The following is a 16,980-nucleotide window of genomic DNA, read 5'->3' as shown; positions in this document are numbered from 1 at the left end:
GTGTAAATGTGGCCTGAGACTGTTGTGTTACCAGACTTGGAGTGTTGCTCTTGTTGGTGTATGTTAAGCTTAAGTGTGTTGTTACGCTTAAATGTGTTGTTACGGCTGTAGTGTGCAGCTTTGAATTGCTTGCCCATTGTTGAGTGTTGGAGCAGTAGGGAGCGGGTGCCATTTTTCTTTTCTCATTTTCTCCTGTTTTTTGTTAGTTAGGAAGTAAGGTAAGAGTTCTGTTGTTTATTTGTGTTGATTGTTGTAGGTCAATTAGGTGTTCCTTTGTAAAAGCAATTTTCAGAGATTAATAAAAACAGCATCAAAGGTGTAAGAAACTTTCAAGAAGCAAAAATTGTTTTAAAGAGAAAAGGTTTATTCTTTGAGGATTCTTTTCACAGCCGCAGCCACCCAGATGTGAAATAGAATGACCTAGTGGACTCAATGAAACATAGACATTTTATACAGGTTTCTGACATTCTTGACTCCTCCTTTCCCAGTTTCTGTAAATTTCCTTAAAGACATCTTATATCTCAAGCTGGTATGGACTGGTCCCCCCCCCCCCCCCCCCAGAACACATGCTGTTCTTTGTCCCTGAGAAGTCAAAAGGCCTTCATCTACAATCTAAATGACCTCCTGCTTCCCTCAGGAGGGGGCCTGGGACCCTATTATTATACGACACCCTGTATTCCTTAACTAAAACTCTTTCTCGTGCCCCAGGTGGTTGTTCTCTTTCCTGGCCCATCTGGCATTATTGTGTTTGTTCTTTTATGTCCCCTTCAGCTGTAAGAGATCCTCACAGAAACATATGACTAAATGATATTAACAGTTAGGAAAACGATGAAAATTAAGTAATACTGAATTTTTCCATCACAATATTCCTCCTCTTTATCATTCTCTGATAAACTATATATAAAAATTCAGCCTTGTTTTCTAATTTTAATTAAACCCATTACGCTATTAAATCTTCAGAATAGAATCAATTCAAGTCTTTACATAAGACTAGAATTAATTCAAGTTTCTTACATCACAGTTATGCCCTTCATGTCTTATTCTCGTATACCTGATCACTCTACTTGAACTTTGAAAAAGTAAAAAGCTTGTATCAAATAAATAAGCATTTTGTCTGAAACCGGGCTAAAAATGAACAAACATTGTTATCGCATTTTCCTGGTTGAGAACCAGACCCTCAGTCATCCCAGACATAGCTCAAAGCATATAGTAAGAAAAACGTAAATGATTATAATTGCAACTTCCGTCACTCGTACCATCTGCATATTTTGTTCATCCCTAGGATAGACTGTACCCATTAATAACAAAATTATCAGAATAACACATACAATCATAACACTATGTATTTGTATATGTAGCTTTTTCAATTAATCACAATATTTTGTCAGGAAATGGTTTTACTTCTAAAGCTGTATTTAATTAAAATCTATTTAATAAAATCTAACCCGACTTTTCCATTACATACCGTTTTTTTTCTTATCACCATACTTCACATTAATTAATAAATCTTCTACCTGAAAACACATTTTTCTTTGCACAAGTCAAATGATTAGATTTATATCAATACTAAGCCCTAATTTGATTCAATCAAATAAAAATCACAAAACTTTTCTTCAACCATTAATTGGTCAACATTTTCTCCAGATATGTTGATCATCTCGTTGCCTCATGGACGTTCCATCTTCACCAATATGACACTTTGCATGCCGTAGAGAGGATTTTTCCAACGTTGGCGGGGTAGATAGTTTCTAGCACATATCATTGATCCCCCACTTTATTCTTTGCGTTGGTGTTTTGGGTTGCTGACGTTGGTTGGTGTGGTTAAGGTCAGATGCTTCGACCCAGGTCTAACACTCTTCAATCATTTTCAAATCCTTACAAGATTTTCCCTTAGATCACGATCGCACCCCCACTGGAATGAGTCATTTACTGTCTGCTGTCACCTGCGAAAGCAGACCTTAAGTGATTTTGTTAGTGACCGCTTGTCTTGCCGTCCCTTTGGTGTGACCTGTGAAATTTTCAACCTGAAACATATCACCGGATAATTTTTTGCTCATTGAATAGCACTCGGGGTCCTTGTTCCCCAAAAAAACATTCAACCCATGTTGCTCATGTTAACAAAACAATACAGAATCAGTTCTGTTTGGTTCAATCCGTTCTGACATCCTGCAAAATGAAAATGTTAAGTTATGCGCTGCGCAAGGTGCCCCCCTGAAGAGTTCAGGCCCCCCCTGAAGAGTTCAGGCCCCCCCTGAAGAGTTGAAAGGCTCTTATCTGACCATTTGTGTGTGTGTGTGTGTGTGTGTGTGTGTGTGTGTGTGTGTGTGTGTGTGTGTGTGTGTGTGTGTGTGTGTGTGTGTGTGTGTGTGAAAAGTCTGCATCTTCTGTAAAGAAAAACAAATGTTGAGGTTATTGTCACATAGTTTTTTTTTTTGTCTGCTGTGCTGCCGCATCTGCCCTGGCGTTTCCTGTCGAAACAATTCTTGTTATTAGCACACTTAAAATACAAACAATGCACACAATTAAACCCAATGTCCTCCCAACATTTATCTTCCCACCTGTGCGATGGCTTTCAGCAAATGTGAACCCCTTAGTAATCCAGATCTGGCTGGTTAAGACAAATAAAGTTCTTCTAACCTCTCCTGGACTTTCCTGAATGCAAATGGTCCTTCTGATCCCCTGAAGAGTTGAAAGGCTCTTATCTGACCACCAGTGGGTTCCCCCTGGACTTTTACTGTCCTTACATACCGATGAGGTCAAAGCTAGATAACCTCTCAGCCTGCTGTGAAGACAGTGGGTTTAGCCCCCCTTGTGAGGCCGAAATGTCTTTGTTTGTGGCCTGAATACAAATTATCCATACTAAAAAGTTCAAAGACTCATCTGATCACTTGTTTTACTGTGCGTTCTCTTGTTCCCGCCACGAGCATATTCATCCTCCTCTTTATGCACGACACTCATCTCGTGCATAAATTTAACGTAATAAAATTCTCTTACTTTTATCAGACGTCCATAGTGACTTCCATTTCAAGGTACACATTTACATTCTTATCAGTTCTTGCTTTCCCTCGGAAATTGAACCCATGACCTTGGCGTTACAGGTGTCACACTCTAATGTTTGAGCTACAGGAAAAACTGCAATATTTGTTAATATTTATTTGGTAACATTTGTTTTGGATAAAGTTTGCTAACCCAAACGTTGTCCTTAACCAACGCATACTGTTCAAAACATGAATTAACACTCACACTCATCCCTGACTATGAACCGCTCATATTTCTTATTTATATATTTTCTCTAAAAATATTTACATTTTAAATGACAGTTTAACCTTACATTTTCCTGTATCTTTTATCTAATGTTTTTATTTATGGCCTCTTTACCAGTTTCAAGGCATGTCTGTTCATTATTCATTTGATTTTAGAAAAGTCAGCTGGATTGTTTTTTTGGTTCATTATCTGACTGATAACAGAAAGACAGACAGAGTATCAAGCAGTCTCTCAGCAGTCCACTCAAACAGTCTCTTTCTCTCTCACTATAATCAAATCATCTTTTCAACAGCCTCCTAGGACTGTAACTAAAATAATCATAGTCATAGTCAATCCTTAATAGTTCACAAATGTCAAAATACAAATATTTGACTCAAATTAGAACCATTACAATAATCTAAAATACATTATGCTATGATCTTTTCTAAGGTTATCTTTAGTTTAAATACTCAATTCACCTAACCTTCGTTTTTTTTCAGAAATTTCTCTTGACTCATCACAAGCTGTTCTCATCTTTAGCCACCACCATGTCTAACGATCTTCAGAAGTTCAAACTAGTTCAATATCAAACGTTTTTTCCTTGCCCATGAGGCAACCAACATCATGTTCCTTATATAAATTAATACGACTTGTTACGGTCTCCACAACAAATAATGACAATCACCTCACGGTCTCAGTTGGCTCTTGAAAGCCTATTTCCATTAGCTCTTAAGCAATAATTTTCTTTTCTTCAGGGTGTTGTCTCCCTGGCATAGATGCAGACACGTCACAATGGAGGACAAGCCATACAATCAACGCGGTTTCTTGTTAGTGGTATAGGGGCTCACATTTTCTGGGGCAGACTGAACTTCTTACAGCTCATCTCGCCTCTCAATGATCTGCTGAAGCTGATCGCCACTCAGTCAATCAGCGCCACTCTCATATCCATCTCACATAAAAAAACACCTCCATCAGGAAATGCCCAGTGTTTTTGCGTGATCCTTCTGTCTTAGGTTGTCCTTTTGGCCTTAAGATCTTACCCGTCTTTGAAGTAATCACTCGTACACACTGGTAACCGCTTTTCCCCATTACAGAATCTGTGACCGTTTTCTTCAACATAATCTGTTGTTTTCTGGAGCTTAGGAAAAGGCGCATTCAAGAGTCATCAGAGCCATTCGGACTGCCTACTAGTGTTAAACATAGGCAGACTGATTAATAACAGCAGTATTTAATCACTTAAATTCATTATTATACTCAGTGAATTTAGATCACAATCGTACATTCAGTGTACTGTTACTTCTGTAGCCGGAGCCATCAGCCCTGTTTTATGGTGGAGGCTAAAATGAGACAGTCACTGGTCCCAAAATAAACAAGTTCAAATCAGTATTATTTTAAAGACTTCTTTAAAGTCTTTCAGTTTTACTTTTAAAACGTTTTAAGTACAAATTGCCCTTTTGAATGGCAATGATTTCCTTTAACATCTCTGTGTCTATGATTTTCAACTGAAACACTGTGCTTTACACAGGCTCAGACAACAGCTTTCAGCTGACATTGAATGAGAGATAGACTCTTGAGGCATTCAGGACTGATACACTGCATTCTCATAAACTTTTAACTTCAGACTTTATCTACCATCTTAAGGCATCTTTTCCATAAATTACATGTATTGTAATTTAGACATTACAAATTTCCACTCAGAATTAGTCTCTGTTGCACTGAAACTGTGGCAGTTTCAGTCACAGCACATACCAAATCCAGATAATCAAACCTGTTTTGGCCAATTCACAATCTTATCTTTTGAACCCAAAACATCGGCTGTTGGCTCTTTTCATAGTCAACAACAAGCTTTTGTTTAATCAAATGCCTTTTTTATACATTTTACATTTTGCAACTGTTAATCCTGTAACACTGCTTCTGCTTATTTTTTCTTAAAGAAATAATAATTATTCTAGTTCTTAATAACGTTTCAAATTTCATTTCAATTTTAGTTGTCAGATTTTCAATTACCATAATTTAATACCCGACTTCAATGTTTTCTCTAGGAGTTGATCAATCTGCTTCTATGGTTCATACTATCTTTTTAGACTGCTCTCTCTGCTTGTCATACATTTTATGATTATCACTATAAATCATTCGTTAGATTTGTCTCTCTATATCATCTAAAACCTTATCAAAGCGTTTCATTCAAAACACAATCATCCTTTTAGTGACCGGTACTTTTAAAATATTTTGCAACTCATTTAGCTCATCTGTAATTTTACGTCAACCGGTACTTTTTATAGTTCTTTTCCTTTCAAAAGGAATTCCTTACACTTAGTATCTTTCAATCTTCTTGACAACTTTCAAAAGTTTATCTATCAAATTTCTTTTCTCCCTCATTTACTTTTACAGTCATACAGTTGGCATTTTACAGTCACCGAATGACCTTCGCTGACCGCAATAAAACACTCTTTGTTATTCTACCTACAGTCTTATCCCTGTGGTCTTTCTAACATCTCCACCCTACTTTACACCCCTGAAGCAGAGTGTTCTTATTCATGAAATTCAAACAGAGCCCCTGATAAGTTCTCTGCATTTTCCCCCACTGTCCGCTGCAAATTCAATTACAATAGCCGAATCACAATCTTCATCATATTAACACTGATCTACTTTCTAACCCATATTAACACAGACTTTTCTTTAAATTTGTGTTAGTTTGGCACTTTCTTTGTTTGGAGCCAGTCAAAGTTGATCTTTCCAATCAGAATCAAACTTTTACAAAAACATAATCTGCAAATCTCTTTAAACTGATAGCTTCAGAGCAGAGCTGCTTACAGCATTTGCTCTCTTTTGTATCAGGACTATTCAGTTACTCTTCATACAGTACAAAGAAATTTAGCATGTCATTAATTTCATTAACACTGGTTTGATAGCTTATTCAAATGGTTAGTATGCAGATTCAACTTAATATTATCATTATTCAGTTCCACTTATCTCTACTGTTTCACAGAAATCACAAGATTCCTCAAATCTTGTTCTCAGTCTCTAAATTACACAGACAGCTATCCTAGCCGTTTGCACCTTCAACTCTTGTTATAAAAATATGGCAATCTACTCTTAAATAGCCCTGTTTTCATAACATTAATACAATAAAGCACACCCACATCATTATTATTGGCAGAACATTAATTTTCATAAGCGACGTGGAAAATCTAAATATTCTAAGCGGGTTTCACAAAGTTTCTGATTAACTTTTAGTCATACGTGTCTAGGGAAATTATCTCCAACCCATAATTTCCTTTATAAAACAGACAATGTCCTTGTCTTTCAATGACTTAATTTCAACAAAATATCTGACTTTGTACATTATTGATTTCCCAAATCTTCAGACATAGCTGTCTTTACATCTATCTAATTGTGTTATCAACAACACTGATTACAAATCACGTACATATTAACATCCAGAAGCTGGGTTGAACAAGCAAGCGCTGTTGCTGTACTCCCAGCATAGCTGGACCCTTTAGGTTCAAAAGACAATGGTTGTCAGAATAAACATTATTTCAATAATTATTTTATCTCTAAAATATATAATTTTTCCCGTTCTGCTTAATGAAACATTCCTTATCTTTATATCATGTTAATCCCTGTTAATCATACTCAATGCCTTATTTTTATCTAAAACTCACTTTTCATACCATTTACTTAATCAGGCGTTCATAAATATGAATGTTATCTTCCCCTACATGCCAGTTCCCTCTGTATCTGTTCAATCCAACAATTCACTGTTTGTATTTTCCATCAGGAAAAACATTCTCTTTTCCCTACATGCCAGTTCCTTCTCCTATCGACTCTGTTCTCTTTTATCTGATTCTTTTCCATCCAACAATTCACTGTTTGTTCACATTTTTACACTCATGAACAAACTAACGTTACAACAACTCTTTGACTAGTAACGGATAAATTGGCACTTCAGAAAAAACCCTGTACTTTTGCCCATCTCATACGCTCATCATTTACAACACTGCTCAAATCATCAGTCATAGTTTTGCTCAAAGTTTCATCAGACACACAAAAAGATTTGCAAGCAGTTTCTTCATTGCAGATAGCAGAAAGAAAATCAGTGTATGTGTTTGTGTGTGCGTCGTGTGTGCGTTTGTTAGTAAAAATATTTTCACTTCCCTTTGCTGTAGCCAGACTTAATTCCCAGAGCCGAACCCTGCCCTCTCGGTTCAATCCGACTTTATGGAAGGACATGCGCTGCTCCAGTGTCCGTCCTTCTTGCATATTCTGCATTTTGTACAGTCTCGGTTCGAGTCGGCATTTGTTGCACAAACATAACAGTTCCATTTTCCTCCAGCAGCGCTTCCTCTCAGTCCTTTTCGATTAGCCGGGTTTGAATAGGAAAACACAGGTTTGTTCTTCGCTGCTTGTTGCGGTCTCTGCTTAGCAGTTTGCCTTCCCCTGCTGCACTGGCGCCGCTGGCGATGTGCATGAAACTGCGCTGTTTGTCTTTGTGCCATTCGCTGTCTGTCCTGCTCCAGTTCTTGTGCGGTTCTCATGGGCGGCGGAGAGCGGTCCAGATCGAGGTCCCGCTGGGCCGTTATTTCTGCTATGGGGTAATGGTTTGTATTGTAGGCAGGTGGCGGAGCCGTTGTCAACTCGGTACACACATGTTTAACACACACACAACAACAACCATTCTGTTTTCCCTCGTTCTTTTTCATTTGACAGAAAATAGGTGTGTGAAAATGGTCTACTTTACTGTTAGATGACCCCATTTTGGCTGAATCTCCCTTCTGGATTTCACAACTTCGACACGTGTCTTACAATATCTGTCAAACGTCTTCGACAGATCCGATCTTTTTTTGTCACCCAAAATCGGTCGGGTTTCTGTAATTACGTTCCACTCAAAATCTTCCCATAGGCCTAAGCACTTTCTAGCGCTCTATTAATTCTGATTTGATGTGGCTCTTTCGTCCACTTGTAAAAAAAAAATTTTCTCAGGTTACAGAGATTTTGAGTAAAACTAACTAATCAGCAATTGTGATTATCTGAATCACCTGTGGCACTCCCGTCCACCTGTGGCACTCTCGTCCACCAACGAGCTAAGTGTGGTAGAAACCGATCCGAAGCTACTTCAATTTCTTCCCCAAACAATTGTGATTTATCTGAATCACCTCTCGCTCGTACCAAAGCAAAACTCAGCCAAAATGGTTCACGTTCACTCACAATTATCAAATTACACTTAACATCAATAAAACAATTCTGCCGTTTCTTACCCAGAGATGCTTTTCTGTTTTCTGTAATTGCCACGGATTCTTTTTGATCTTTGTGGGATTTCTTCAACTGGTCCTGAATGCGGGTATTTCAACCGTCGAGGTATGAGACGGCCACCTGACGCTGTCGGGTTGCACTTCCGTCAAATCCGTTCTCAGGACCAGGAGAAGAAGAGTCCGCACGAGATCCGACACTTCTGACACCACTTGTAAAAGCAATTTTCAGAGATTAATAAAAACAGCATCAAAGGTGTAAGAAACTTTCAAGAAGCAAAAATTGTTTTAAAGAGAAAAGGTTTATTCTTTGAGGATTCTTTTCACAGCCGCAGCCACCCAGATGTGAAATAGAATGACCTAGTGGACTCAATGAAACATAGACATTTTATACAGGTTTCTGACATTCTTGACTCCTCCTTTCCCAGTTTCTGTAAATTTCCTTAAAGACATCTTATATCTCAAGCTGGTATGGACTGGTCCCCCCCCCCCCCCCCCCCCCAGAACACATGCTGTTCTTTGTCCCTGAGAAGTCAAAAGGCCTTCATCTACAATCTAAATGACCTCCTGCTTCCCTCAGGAGGGGGCCTGGGACCCTATTATTATACGACACCCTGTATTCCTTAACTAAAACTCTTTCTCGTGCCCCAGGTGGTTGTTCTCTTTCCTGGCCCATCTGGCATTATTGTGTTTGTTCTTTTATGTCCCCTTCAGCTGTAAGAGATCCTCACAGAAACATATGACTAAATGATATTAACAGTTAGGAAAACGATGAAAATTAAGTAATACTGAATTTTTCCATCACACCTTCTACCGGGTAGTGAGATCTTTTGTTTGTTTTGGCTTTACCTGCTCCTGAAGAACAGGCTTCATTTCTTTTTCTTTTGGAGCTGTTTGTTTAGGATTCTTTTTGCACTGTATTTATCACTTATTGTAAATAAATGTATTGGAAATCTTACTTTGTGTATTGTGTGCTGGGACTCAGATAGGTTAACTTTTCTTTGTCGCTGTTCATTTTAGCTTTAAAGCTACTTTCCCTTTTGCCCCTAGAAAATGAATTGGGAACGTAACAGTGGTATTGTGTAATTATTCGAATAGAATTGAGTCTTTTCTCTCTGTTTTGCATGCGTCGTCATAATCATTATTGTTATTGTTGTTATTATTATTTTAATAAATTGTTTTGCCTCTGTCACAGTGTATTCTTAACCTGAATTAGCACTGTTCATATAGGCAACACCAATAGGTGTCATGTAACACAAAATAAACCTATGTTTTCTTCATGATACAGGGCATAATCTTAGTTTCGTTTTTATTTTGTTACCATTAGACATCACTGGGTTTTAATTTGAGGTATGAAAACCTGACGATGCCACATATTGAAACACAAATTCATATAACATATTAATTAGCCTGTCATTTTCTTCATTTTCTAAGTCAATAAAGGTTATGTTAAATGAATAAATGTAGTGTAAATGTTGTAATGAAACCAACTGTACCGTTCAAAAGTACTGTTTGTTGTTGTATTTTTCAAAACTTGAAACTTGTGTGTGTGTGTGTCAGGTGGATTTTTTTAATGTTTTTGAAATAAGTCTCTTGCACTGCTCCCCCAGCCTGCATTTATTTGATTAAAATATAGTAGCCTAGGCTATAAACTACAGTATTGTGATGTATTATTACCATTTTAAATAACAGTTTTCTATTTGGACATATATAAAAAAAAAAAAAAAAAATTTTTTTTTTTTTTTTTTTTTTTCTGATTTCTAATTGTAATAACGATCTCATAGCTTTATTTCTGCAATTGTAAATGCAGTGAAAATATATTATTGGCACTTCTGTGTATGCACTGCAAAGATGTATTTTCCTTGAATGATTTAATTTGACTGGTGTTACCGTCCCAGGACGTATGCATTTGCGTTTTCTAATGGGTAAGTGTCATTCATTGATTTATTGAGTGTGTGTGCGCGCGCAGCCAATGGACCCAATTGCCTGCTGGGAGTTGTAGTTTTGTTGTACGTTGTATTTATACCACAGAAAGGACCTGTCTTTCACTTCGATGGTAACTAAAAAAAAATTCAAGCTGCGATTTTTCACGATGGATATCCTCGCGCGATCGAGTGTAGATTGTGTTAAACACGACAAGAACCAAAAATTCTGCGTTTATTCCTTAAAACAGTCGGTATTTCCCATATTGCTTCTCCTTTGCAGCTGCCATTGGCGCACGTCACAATTATAAGCGCCTGCTATTGGCGTAGGCAATGTTTACAGCACGATTATCAAGTATGTGGTGCGAACGCAACGGAACAGTCAGATTTACCATAAATGAACATGGTGAGTAACATTTTATAAACAATATTGTCAATATTGTTTGTTTTCCCTCTATTTTGCTGACGAGAATTTCAAAATAAAGCCCTACCAGAGTCTCAATGCAACAACAGACAGTGATTGAACCGTGAATTTTGTGAACCATTACATAATCCTATATAGGCTAATTATAAATTCAATTGTTATTATACTTTACAATATTACTGTTTGTTGTTGTATTTTTCAAAACTTGAAACTTGTGTGTGTGTGTCAGGTGGATTTTTTTAATGTTTTTGAAATAAGTCTCTTGCGCTGCTCCCCCAGCCTGCATTTATTTGATTAAAATATAGTAGCCTAGGCTATAAACTACAGTATTGTGATATATTATTACCATTTTAAATAACAGTTTCTATTTGGACATATATTAAAAGGTTTTTTTTTTGTTTTTTTTTGTCCAATTTCTTGTGCTCCTCCCTGTCCTAATCTAGGTGATGGGACCTACCAGCTGTTCCTCATCAATGGCAAGAGGATCCAGTATTTAAGCAGAGCCGGGGGGGAGAGAGAGAGACTGGGACTGGGACTGGGACTGGGACTGGGACTGGGACTGGGACTGGGAGAGGTTTCTTCTCCCAAGAGCCTGAGGCCCCGTTTACACGATGGGAAAACGCAGATATTTCCCTGCGTTTTGGCCTGTCATTTACACGAAAACGCAGTTTTTATCCCAGAGAACGATTATTTCTAAAAACTCCGGCCAAAGTGGAGATTTCTGAAAACGCCGGTTATGTGTTGCCGTGTCAACTGGGAGAAACGGGGTTTTAGGTTCTCAAACGTCACATTATGCGCCAGAAAATGCTTACGTCATGTGAGCGCCCTATGTTCAGAGTTTGTTCCATACTGTCTATGAGTTTGTTTGGCTACTATTTGATCATGGATGCTGTTAAAGTGGTACTCATTTTTACTTTTGTGAAAACGCTTTTGGCCTGTTTGCATTTGCCGCGCTGTCTGTCCACACGAACGAACCTCGCGCCATGTCTATTGTTTTGAAAGGAACAGGAAGTCGCTCGTGCTATTCGTCGTTGTCGATTTTGAGGATTCTGATTGGCTTGCATGGCTTTATCCTTCTCCTTACACTGCCGCCCCTTTGTATTTATGCGGGTTGATGTAAACGACAACTTTTTTTGAAAACGATATTGCGTGCACGATGTTATTTTTGAAAACGGAGGGGGAGAAATATTCGTTTCTCTAAATACCCGGCTATGTGTAAATGTGGCCTGAGACTGTTGTGTTACCAGACTTGGAGTGTTGCTCTTGTTGGTGTATGTTAAGCTTAAGTGTGTTGTTACGCTTAAATGTGTTGTTACGGCTGTAGTGTGCAGCTTTGAATTGCTTGCCCATTGTTGAGTGTTGGAGCAGTAGGGAGCGGGTGCCATTTTTCTTTTCTCATTTTCTCCTGTTTTTTGTTAGTTAGGAAGTAAGGTAAGAGTTCTGTTGTTTATTTGTGTTGATTGTTGTAGGTCAATTAGGTGTTCCTTCTACCGGGTAGTGAGATCTTTTGTTTGTTTTGGCTTTACCTGCTCCTGAAGAACAGGCTTCATTTCTTTTTCTTTTGGAGCTGTTTGTTTAGGATTCTTTTTGCACTGTATTTATCACTTATTGTAAATAAATGTATTGGAAATCTTACTTTGTGTATTGTGTGCTGGGACTCAGATAGGTTAACTTTTCTTTGTCGCTGTTCATTTTAGCTTTAAAGCTACTTTCCCTTTTGCCCCTAGAAAATGAATTGGGAACGTAACAGTGGTATTGTGTAATTATTCGAATAGAATTGAGTCTTTTCTCTCTGTTTTGCATGCGTCGTCATAATCATTATTGTTATTGTTGTTATTATTATTTTAATAAATTGTTTTGCCTCTGTCACAGTGTATTCTTAACCTGAATTAGCACTGTTCATATAGGCAACACCAATAGGTGTCATGTAACACAAAATAAACCTATGTTTTCTTCATGATACAGGGCATAATCTTAGTTTCGTTTTTATTTTGTTACCATTAGACATCACTGGGTTTTAATTTGAGGTATGAAAACCTGACGATGCCACATATTGAAACACAAATTCATATAACATATTAATTAGCCTGTCATTTTCTTCATTTTCTAAGTCAATAAAGGTTATGTTAAATGAATAAATGTAGTGTAAATGTTGTAATGAAACCAACTGTACCGTTCAAAAGTACTGTTTGTTGTTGTATTTTTCAAAACTTGAAACTTGTGTGTGTGTGTGTCAGGTGGATTTTTTTAATGTTTTTGAAATAAGTCTCTTGCACTGCTCCCCCAGCCTGCATTTATTTGATTAAAATATAGTAGCCTAGGCTATAAACTACAGTATTGTGATGTATTATTACCATTTTAAATAACAGTTTTCTATTTGGACATATATAAAAAAAAAAAAAAAAATTTTTTTTTTTTTTTTTTTTTTTTTTCTGATTTCTAATTGTAATAACGATCTCATAGCTTTATTTCTGCAATTGTAAATGCAGTGAAAATATATTATTGGCACTTCTGTGTATGCACTGCAAAGATGTATTTTCCTTGAATGATTTAATTTGACTGGTGTTACCGTCCCAGGACGTATGCATTTGCGTTTTCTAATGGGTAAGTGTCATTCATTGATTTATTGAGTGTGTGTGCGCGCGCGCAGCCAATGGACCCAATTGCCTGCTGGGAGTTGTAGTTTTGTTGTACGTTGTATTTATACCACAGAAAGGACCTGTCTTTCACTTCGATGGTAACTAAAAAAAAATTCAAGCTGCGATTTTTCACGATGGATATCCTCGCGCGATCGAGTGTAGATTGTGTTAAACACGACAAGAACCAAAAATTCTGCGTTTATTCCTTAAAACAGTCGGTATTTCCCATATTGCTTCTCCTTTGCAGCTGCCATTGGCGCACGTCACAATTATAAGCGCCTGCTATTGGCGTAGGCAATGTTTACAGCACGATTATCAAGTATGTGGTGCGAACGCAACGGAACAGTCAGATTTACCATAAATGAACATGGTGAGTAACATTTTATAAACAATATTGTCAATATTGTTTGTTTTCCCTCTATTTTGCTGACGAGAATTTAAAAATAAAGCCCTACCAGAGTCTCAATGCAACAACAGACAGTGATTGAACCGTGAATTTTGTGAACCATTACATAATCCTATATAGGCTAATTATAAATTCAATTGTTATTATACTTTACAATATTACTGTTTGTTGTTGTATTTTTCAAAACTTGAAACTTGTGTGTGTGTGTCAGGTGGATTTTTTTAATGTTTTTGAAATAAGTCTCTTGCGCTGCTCCCCCAGCCTGCATTTATTTGATTAAAATATAGTAGCCTAGGCTATAAACTACAGTATTGTGATATATTATTACCATTTTAAATAACAGTTTCTATTTGGACATATATTAAAAGGTTTTTTTTTTGTTTTTTTTTGTCCAATTTCTTGTGCTCCTCCCTGTCCTAATCTAGGTGATGGGACCTACCAGCTGTTCCTCATCAATGGCAAGAGGATCCAGTATTTAAGCAGAGCCGGGGGGGAGAGAGAGAGACTGGGACTGGGACTGGGACTGGGACTGGGACTGGGACTGGGACTGGGACTGGGACTGGGACTGGGACTGGGACTGGGACTGGGACTGGGAGAGGTTTCTTCTCCCAAGAGCCTGAGGCCCCGTTTACACGATGGGAAAACGCAGATATTTCCCTGCGTTTTGGCCTGTCATTTACACGAAAACGCAGTTTTTATCCCAGAGAACGATTATTTCTAAAAACTCCGGCCAAAGTGGAGATTTCTGAAAACGCCGGTTATGTGTTGCCGTGTCAACTGGGAGAAACGGGGTTTTAGGTTCTCAAACGTCACATTATGCGCCAGAAAATGCTTACGTCATGTGAGCGCCCTATGTTCAGAGTTTGTTCCATACTGTCTATGAGTTTGTTTGGCTACTATTTGATCATGGATGCTGTTAAAGTGGTACTCATTTTTACTTTTGTGAAAACGCTTTTGGCCTGTTTGCATTTGCCGCGCTGTCTGTCCACACGAACGAACCTCGCGCCATGTCTATTGTTTTGAAAGGAACAGGAAGTCGCTCGTGCTATTCGTCGTTGTCGATTTTGAGGATTCTGATTGGCTTGCATGGCTTTATCCTTCTCCTTACACTGCCGCCCCTTTGTATTTATGCGGGTTGATGTAAACGACAACTTTTTTTGAAAACGATATTGCGTGCACGATGTTATTTTTGAAAACGGAGGGGGAGAAATATTCGTTTCTCTAAATACCCGGCTATGTGTAAATGTGGCCTGAGACTGTTGTGTTACCAGACTTGGAGTGTTGCTCTTGTTGGTGTATGTTAAGCTTAAGTGTGTTGTTACGCTTAAATGTGTTGTTACGGCTGTAGTGTGCAGCTTTGAATTGCTTGCCCATTGTTGAGTGTTGGAGCAGTAGGGAGCGGGTGCCATTTTTCTTTTCTCATTTTCTCCTGTTTTTTGTTAGTTAGGAAGTAAGGTAAGAGTTCTGTTGTTTATTTGTGTTGATTGTTGTAGGTCAATTAGGTGTTCCTTCTACCGGGTAGTGAGATCTTTTGTTTGTTTTGGCTTTACCTGCTCCTGAAGAACAGGCTTCATTTCTTTTTCTTTTGGAGCTGTTTGTTTAGGATTCTTTTTGCACTGTATTTATCACTTATTGTAAATAAATGTATTGGAAATCTTACTTTGTGTATTGTGTGCTGGGACTCAGATAGGTTAACTTTTCTTTGTCGCTGTTCATTTTAGCTTTAAAGCTACTTTCCCTTTTGCCCCTAGAAAATGAATTGGGAACGTAACAGTGGTATTGTGTAATTATTCGAATAGAATTGAGTCTTTTCTCTCTGTTTTGCATGCGTCGTCATAATCATTATTGTTATTGTTGTTATTATTATTTTAATAAATTGTTTTGCCTCTGTCACAGTGTATTCTTAACCTGAATTAGCACTGTTCATATAGGCAACACCAATAGGTGTCATGTAACACAAAATAAACCTATGTTTTCTTCATGATACAGGGCATAATCTTAGTTTCGTTTTTATTTTGTTACCATTAGACATCACTGGGTTTTAATTTGAGGTATGAAAACCTGACGATGCCACATATTGAAACACAAATTCATATAACATATTAATTAGCCTGTCATTTTCTTCATTTTCTAAGTCAATAAAGGTTATGTTAAATGAATAAATGTAGTGTAAATGTTGTAATGAAACCAACTGTACCGTTCAAAAGTACTGTTTGTTGTTGTATTTTTCAAAACTTGAAACTTGTGTGTGTGTGTGTCAGGTGGATTTTTTTAATGTTTTTGAAATAAGTCTCTTGCACTGCTCCCCCAGCCTGCATTTATTTGATTAAAATATAGTAGCCTAGGCTATAAACTACAGTATTGTGATGTATTATTACCATTTTAAATAACAGTTTTCTATTTGGACATATATAAAAAAAAAAAAAAAAATTTTTTTTCTTTTTTTTTTTTTTTTTTCTGATTTCTAATTGTAATAACGATCTCATAGCTTTATTTCTGCAATTGTAAATGCAGTGAAAATATATTATTGGCACTTCTGTGTATGCACTGCAAAGATGTATTTTCCTTGAATGATTTAATTTGACTGGTGTTACCGTCCCAGGACGTATGCATTTGCGTTTTCTAATGGGTAAGTGTCATTCATTGATTTATTGAGTGTGTGTGCGCGCGCAGCCAATGGACCCAATTGCCTGCTGGGAGTTGTAGTTTTGTTGTACGTTGTATTTATACCACAGAAAGGACCTGTCTTTCACTTCGATGGTAACTAAAAAAAAATTCAAGCTGCGATTTTTCACGATGGATATCCTCGCGCGATCGAGTGTAGATTGTGTTAAACACGACAAGAACCAAAAATTCTGCGTTTATTCCTTAAAACAGTCGGTATTTCCCATATTGCTTCTCCTTTGCAGCTGCCATTGGCGCACGTCACAATTATAAGCGCCTGCTATTGGCGTAGGCAATGTTTACAGCACGATTATCAAGTATGTGGTGCGAACGCAACGGAACAGTCAGATTTACCATAAATGAACATGGTGAGTAACATTTTATAAACAATATTGTCAATATTGTTTGTTTTCCCTCTATTTTGCTGACGAGA

At 37.5% G+C, this 16,980-nt stretch overlaps 1 long non-coding RNA gene across 2 annotated transcripts; it reads left to right on the top strand.

The window, feature by feature from the left end:
• The first annotated feature begins 288 nt into the window (after window positions 1-288).
• Window positions 289-2,962, top strand: LOC309509651. Of its 2 annotated transcripts, none has more exons than XR_014209973.1 (2): window positions 289-2,238; window positions 2,817-2,962. It is a non-coding gene; the product is annotated as an uncharacterized lncRNA (long non-coding RNA). The 2 variants fall into 2 exon arrangements; XR_014209974.1 differs by having other exon boundaries at window positions 2,228-2,258.
• The last annotated feature ends 14,018 nt before the right edge of the window (window positions 2,963-16,980 follow it).

This window comes from Leuciscus leuciscus, assembly GCF_965113295.1.
Source record: "Leuciscus leuciscus genome assembly, chromosome: 11".
Classification (NCBI taxonomy): Eukaryota; Metazoa; Chordata; class Actinopteri; order Cypriniformes; family Leuciscidae; genus Leuciscus; species Leuciscus leuciscus.
The sequence above is the reverse complement of the archived record's forward strand: the minus strand, read 5'-3'. Positions and strand labels throughout refer to the sequence as shown.